At 44.8% G+C, this 5427-nt stretch overlaps 1 pseudogene; it reads left to right on the top strand.

Annotated features, from left to right (window-relative positions):
* Positions 1-1634: 1634 nt before the first annotated feature.
* Positions 1635-1989, top strand: LOC110334808 (annotated as a pseudogene).
* The last annotated feature ends 3438 nt before the right edge of the window (positions 1990-5427 follow it).

Genomic DNA, 5427 nt, shown 5'->3' with positions numbered 1-5427 from the left:
TAGCCTAGAGGCAATCTAGAATTGTATCTGACTGTGATAAAGATCTGGGCAGGAAGTGGAGGGTGGGGTGTGTGTGTGTGTGTGTGTGTGTGTGTGTGTGTGTGTGTGTGTGTGTGAGAGAGAGAGAGAGAGAGAGAGAGAGAGAGAGAGAGAGAGAGAGAGATTGAGATTCACACTAGCAGACACAGAGGTGAGCAAATGGGCCAAGGCAGAGCAGAGAGGTAGAGCTAGCCAGGTGGCGGGCTGTAGGTTAGTCAGAAACATGACATCATTTATATTGATGGCAGGTCTGAGATAGTTCCACTATCCTTAGCAAGTTCAAGACCTTCTTGTGTTGTAGGATCCCTGTTCCAAGCAATCAAACAAACCCAACAGAGCTAGGGATGGTGGCATGAATCTGGAACCCTGACACACAGGAGGCACCTGATCTTGAGGCCTGAGCTACATACAGTGATGTCATGGTGGACACAGTCACGGTGGACACATTTTCCTAGTTTCCCTACCCACCCCCACTTTTCCTTCTTGCTCTGCCCCTGCTCACTGCAGCTCCCGCACACTCTGGCCCATAGGGTTTTTTGTTTGTTGGTTTTGTTTTTGTTTCTCATTATGGATGGTTGTGAGCCACCATGTAGTTGCTGGGATTTGAATTCATGACCTCCAGAAGAGCAGTCGACGATACTCTTAACCTCGGAGCCATCTCTCCAGCCTGTTTCCCTACTTTTCTTTCCCTATATTTCCTAAGAACCTGTTTTTAAATACATCTATGCTGGGCGTGGTGGCGCACGCCTTTAATCCCAGCATTTGGCAGGCAGAGGCAGGCAGATTTTGAGTTGGAGGCCAGCCTGGTCTACAAAGTGAGTTCCAGGACAGCCAGGGCTATACAGAGAAAAACCTGTCTCAAAAACCAAAAAATAGGGCTGGTGAGATGGCTCAGTGGGTAAGAGCACCCAACTGCTCTTTCAAAGATCCAGAGTTCAAATCCCAGCAACCACATGGTGGCTCATAACCATCTGTAACAAGATCTGATTCCCTCTTCTAGAGTGTCTGAAGACAGCTACAGTGTACTTACATATAATAAATAAATAAAACTTAAAAAAGAAAAGAAAAGAAAAACCAAAAAATAAAAAATCTACATTTGCAAGTGTTTAAGTATACAAGCAGTAAATGCCTGTGTTTGTGTCGTGTAACTAATAAGTATGTGTTTAAAAATGAAAGAGCCTGGAAATGATGGAAATGAGAGATCAAAGCCAGTGTTCCAGCACTTACATTTCTGTTGAATATAGTTCTGACCCATCACTCAGACTCCCAGAGATCCACCCACCTGTGCCTCTCAAGTACTGTGATAAAGGCTTGTACCACTATGACCAGCTGTTATGTTTACCTCAGTATCTTCTGGGGAAGCTCTTGGAATCCTCACAAGACACCTCTCTACAGCAAATACAGCTAATAGATTAGATTAAATTAACTGCCCATACACACAAAAAGTCCTATAAATGCAAAATACACATTGGATTTCAGACTTAATACTAAAAAAATGTTAATAACAATGCAAGATGACTAAATAAATTTTATATTAATAACGGTTTAGAAATATGGGATTACTCTTCCGGGGATGGTGCTTAGAGGCACTGGGGATGGTCCAGCGTTTGACATACCCGTCGTAGGCTTTCCTACAACACAACCTCTAACAAAACTAGGCTGTCTCGAACCCCTGGCAACAGGATTGTTTACCTCTACACCAAGAAGGTTGGGAAAGCACCTAAATCCGCATGTGGCGTGTGCCCAGGCAGACTGCGAGGGGTTCGTGCCGTGAGACCCAAAGTCCTCATGGGCTGGTCTAAGACAAAGAAGCACGTCAGCAGGGCCTATGGTGGTGCCACGTGTGCCAAGTGTGTCCGTGACAGCATCAAGCGGGCTTTCCTTATTGAGGAGCAGAAAATCGTTGTGAAAGTGTTGAAGGCACAAGCACAGAGTCAGAAAGCAAAATAGATGTGTAACATTTTAAGTAATAAAAATCAAGACTTGAAAAAAAAAAAAGAAATATGGGATTAAATTATTAAAATTCTTTTCTTTTTCTTATCTTTTGTTAAAAGGGAATTTTTAAAGGAGAATTAAAAAAAAAAGAAAGACCTGACTGCTCTTAGGTATGGTAGAGGAGAATGTTTATTGTAGATAAAAGGGAGAGCAGAGGCAGAGGCAAGGACATCTGGGAGAGCCCAGAGTGAATGCCACCCTGAGGAGAGGGGAGGAGCCGCTGACTGAGAGGGTCAGCCTCGTCCAAGAGACTGGTCAAGAGGCTGGCATAGCTAAAATGGCTGAGTCCAGAGGAGCTGGGAGAAGCCTAGCTCAAACCTGGGCTGGAGAGTTCAGTTGGGGGTGGGGTGTGCTAGCCAAGAGGGCCTTGTAAAGGTAGAGATGGAGGGAAGCTGGGAGAACCTGGCAGCAGTGTCTGCTTTGAAATGTTGATGAACACCACAATTAGCCATTTATTCAGGATTTGAGACCTAATCAAAAGAGTACTAGAAAACTTGAAATTAAACCAACATTTTATTTAGGAAAAAAAGGGAAAAAGCAGGAAAGCTTGAAATTACATACATGGGTCACGTAGAGTTCCTATTGGATAGTTCTTGCTCACTTCCCACCTCCGGGCTCCAGGCCTTCCTCTGCATTCACAGCTGTAGCTACACAAAGACAGCCGCTGCCAGACTTTTAAACCTATTTTCTCCTGCTTTCAGGACAGCGCTGGGGCTTCTGCCCTGTGCTTTGCTGCCCCCAAGCGGCTGCTCCTCCACACAACCCTCCAACGACAGCCACCCTTGTTAGTGGGGTTGAATCTAATTCTTGAAACACTTTTGAGGTCCCAAACCAAGGATCCTAACTATTTCCAGTCCTTTAATTTTGCTGGATTCGGAATGTGGAGATGAGACGGTATTTTCCGCCTGCCATCTCAGCACATCAGAGGTGGAAGTAAGAAAATGAGTTCAAGGTCATCCTCTGCTACTCTGAGAGTTTGAAGCCAAAACAGAACAAAAATTCAGTCTACAGAAGGAACCTAGGTCATTTCTTTGTCCTATTGACTGTCCTTTTGCTTATTGCTGGCATGATTAAGATGCATGCACTTGAGCCGGGCGTGGTGGCTCACGCCTTTAATCCCAGCACTCGGGAGGCAGAGGCAGAGGCAGGCGGATTTCTGAGTTCGAGGCCAGCTTGGTCTACAGAGTGAGTTTCAGGACAGTCAGGGCTATACAGAGAAACCCTATCTCGAAAAAAAACAAAACAAAACAACAACAACAACAACAAAGATGCATGTACTTTTTTTGTCTCTCATTACAGGTGGTTGTGAGCCACCATGTGGTTGCTGGGATTTGAACTCATGACCTCCAGAAGAACAGTTGGTGCTTTTAATTGCTGAGCCATCTCACCAGCCCCACATGCACCTTTTAATTATGGCTTCTGGTTGGTGGAAAGTTATTGTTTACATCTGAGAAAGATGCAACTCACCCCTTGATGTTAAAAAATGCCTGAATTTGTGGAGCTAGAGCTTGGGTCCTGGAAGGTAATTCTCTGTTATTGGCAATGTTATGTTATTACCGTGTTATGCTCATAGCATAGCAACGGGCTTGATCTCACTATGAAGACATAATGGAGGTTGTATATGAGAATTATAGTGTGCCTCATTCATAACCTTTATCTTCACAGGTTAGTGCACTACCACTGAGTTACATCCATGGCTCTTAGCATTATAGAATGTCTACCACATATTTAGCACAGGGCCCAGTACATTGCAAACTCCCGGTAACTGTAGCCATTAATGTGTGAAACTATTATTTGAATAGGCATGATTTGAGGGTGTTCTTTGTTGCATGCTAGGACTTTATGTCAGAAGTGTCATGTCAGTCAACAAGGGGAATGGAAATGAACTACATTTCAATCTGTCAGTAGACTGGGAAAATGCCCAGCTGGTTGGGATCTTCCTGGAATTTTGCCAATCCTGGGTGAACTCAGCCAACCAAGGCGATGGGAGCAGATGGGAGAGGTCATGGATCAACTCTACAGGGACCTCTGAGTTTCCAAGAATACATGAAGATATCCCCAGGGCTGTGTGGAACTATAGATGAGCTGACATAAAATGGGCAGCTCTTTAAGGAAAATGGATCTGTATATTTTAAGTAGATTATGGTCAGTATCAAATTCCAATAGCATTCCTAATTCTATGGATACAGGGTATTTAAAAGAATGCCCAAGGGCTCTATTTTAATGTGTTAGCATTGTGATAATGCTACAAATTATAATCTTTACAGATGTATTTAAACGTATGGGGAAAAGCTGTCTGTAGCTTGGGTACAAAAGTTGAAAGTTCTCTCTGGGCACGATGGCACACATCTTTAGTCCCAGCACTCATGAGAGGCAGATGGATCTCTGGGTTTGAGGCCAGCCTGGTCTACATAGAGAGTTCTAGGCCGGTGAGGTCCACCTAGTGAGACCTTGTTGCCAAAAAAGGAAGTAATAATAACAACAACAACAATAGTAAATTTTCTAGCCCTCAGCTTTTTGTAGGGAGAATGCGAACAGAACTTTTTGAAGATAGAACTACATGCTATCTCCCAAGAGGGGAATTGGTGGGCTGAGGGTACAACCACCATTCCTCCAAAACAACAACCCTTCCGTGGCCAGTGAAATAGCTCAGCAAGTAAAGGTGCCTCCCGCTGTAGTTCCAAGGAAGTGTACGTGAACCCTGAAAGACCACACTAGGGTCTTTATTCGAGCTAGCCTGGGCTTCACCACCAACCCGCAGGACGGTTCCAGTAGAGGAAACGTCCTGAACATTTATTGAGATGGGTTTTAGAGAAAGCTGCAAGCAAGGGGTGACTGTTTCTAGCCTGGCAAGCATCCAATCGGCGTGCTACTGTGGCCTTTAGTATAATTGGCTGGCGCCGGGAGCCCAACCGTAAACTTCTGATCTCTTCCTAATTGGTGGCTGTTAGGCGGGGGCAGGCTTGTAACCTGGAGGTGCAGATTTGTTGGGGGAAATAACCTGGAGACCGGTGCTAGACGCAGGTTTGTTGGGGGAGATTAAACGGGAAACACAGGTCTTGTTGGGGTTAGCCTAGGAACTGGAGCTACACTCCGGTTTTGTTGGGGAATAACTTGGAAACTAATGCTAGGTGCCGACCTTGAGTTCAAACAAGGTCAGGTTCTCTAAGCTGGAGTCTAAACCCAAAATGTGGTCTCTCACCACCAAACCTCACCACCTGAGCTCAATCCCATGAACCCAAGTGGTAGAAAGGAAGAACGGATTCTTTTTTTGTTTGTTTTTGTTTTGTTTTGTTTTTTTTGAGACAGGGTTTCTCTGTGTAGCCCTGGCTGTCCTGGAACTCACTCTGTAGACCAAGCTGGCCTCGAACTCAGAAATCTGCCTGCCTCTGC

Source organism: Mus pahari, chromosome 1, assembly GCF_900095145.1.
Source record: "Mus pahari chromosome 1, PAHARI_EIJ_v1.1, whole genome shotgun sequence".
Lineage (NCBI taxonomy): Eukaryota > Metazoa > Chordata > Mammalia > Rodentia > Muridae > Mus > Mus pahari.
Note: the sequence above shows the minus strand (reverse complement) of the source record. Positions and strands in the feature narration are given on the sequence as shown.